This window comes from Thunnus thynnus, chromosome 6 (genome assembly GCF_963924715.1).
Source record: "Thunnus thynnus chromosome 6, fThuThy2.1, whole genome shotgun sequence".
In the NCBI taxonomy this organism is placed as follows: Eukaryota; Metazoa; Chordata; class Actinopteri; order Scombriformes; family Scombridae; genus Thunnus; species Thunnus thynnus.
The window spans coordinates 32,117,357-32,119,212 of NC_089522.1; positions in this window are offsets into that span (position 1 = coordinate 32,117,357).

Genomic DNA, 1,856 nt, shown 5'->3' on the forward strand with positions numbered 1-1,856 from the left:
AACAAAAAAAACCATTGACAGCAAAGTTATAGATAGTTATAGATACTATACAGTAATACCTATATTGATACATTACACACTACATGTATTTATCATTCTTTAAAACCTATTTTGAAATGTTATCCTTTATTCTTCTGCTTCCAATTATTTTTGTTCTTATTATTGATTGTACACAATAATCTTTTAGTGCATTTCACTGCACATAATGATTCAACATGTGAATAAAACCTTTGAATCTGTCAGTCAATGACAAATACTGTGTATCAACTCATATAGTAGTTTATTATATTATAACCAGTATAGTACCAGATAATATTATCTCTAATTATCAAGTAAAAAATAACATTAAAATTACTTATACTGCTGTACTTTTTTATAGTATTTTTGTAAAATTAATTGTAATATTTGTTATGATTTTTATTTTATTTTTAGATTATCATTATTGTTCTTATTCATTTTTTATTTATTTGGTTATTATTATTATTTTATAGTAGTTGTGACGTCACCGGGTGCTGATGAAATGCTCTGTAATTAAAAACTTTCCCTCAAGACTCCGAACAGCTCCGCCCCGCCTCCTCGCTTCTCTCCGGCCCGCTGATTGGTCAGCTCTCCCGTCAGTCTGAGCTCGGCCGATCACTCGTGCAATCCTGACGTCACCCTGGATTTCCCCGCCACACTTTCACTTCCCGTAAGAGCGGTGAAAACAAACAGGACTGAACCTGTGCACGAGCCGAGAGCGGCGGCAGCTCATTGGCTGTTGGAGAGCAGAGCAGTAGCTGATTGGTTCGCTGGAGATCAGTCCAGGTCTGTAAGACCCACCTCCTCTGTGATGACTCACACATAGAAATAAAACAGGTAGAAAAGACACTGGTCCAAGTTATTATTCAAAATATCATTTTAATAAAATAAGAATGATAAATGTAGAGTAAATAAAATGTAATGTAATTTTTGCACTTTACACTCCAGTATATTTTGATATGAAGCCAGAACATTATATCTGCAGTACTCAGGACCCCGTTGGTGCCCGTGGCATTCAATTGTGCTTACAACAACAATAACAACAACAACAAATTGCTTTATCAAAAACGACTTTTATATAATTATATTCACACTAAAATAAAGTGCATCAATAGTTTTCTTAGTGGGGCTGCATGATAATAGCAAAAATGATCAATTATTCTACATTATTTAGATTATTTAGACCCCCACTTGGGTCTCTTTAGGGCTGACACTTGGTGGTTGTCAGACCTAAATATTGAAAGATATAGTTTAGAAAATAAAATAAAATGTAAAAAAAAAACAATTAAAAAATTAAAATAATTATTAAATAATTAAATAATAATTAATAATTAAAAAAAAAAAGCTAACCACTACTATATACATACTAAACTCTCCCTTTGTTGCTAAATTACATAAACTCCCAGAATAAACAAGAGGATGATCTCAATTGTTTACAACAAACACAGCTGCAAACAAACACATCTGACATTTAAGCCTAAAACTGTCAATTTGAAGACACTTTTGTCCGAGTTGTTTAAATGATATCTGATTGACTGGGTGGATATTTGGCTCGTACATAACAGCGTTTAGGTAGTTGACTGCGAGTTCTATATATGATATAGTATTATATAGATAGTATTGAGTTCATTGTTTGAGTTATGAAGAAGGGGTCGGATCATATAAGTGTATAATTCTTCCCTTTTCAGACATGTAATATTTATTTATGTTGTTTATGAGAATTGTTACTCTTGTTTTGTTTTGTGTTTTTGTTACATAAACAGAAGTTGTGTGTTAGATCTGATCTGTGTGTTGTATTTCTGTGCTCACAGCTGCAGACCCCCCCCCGCCCCCCTCTA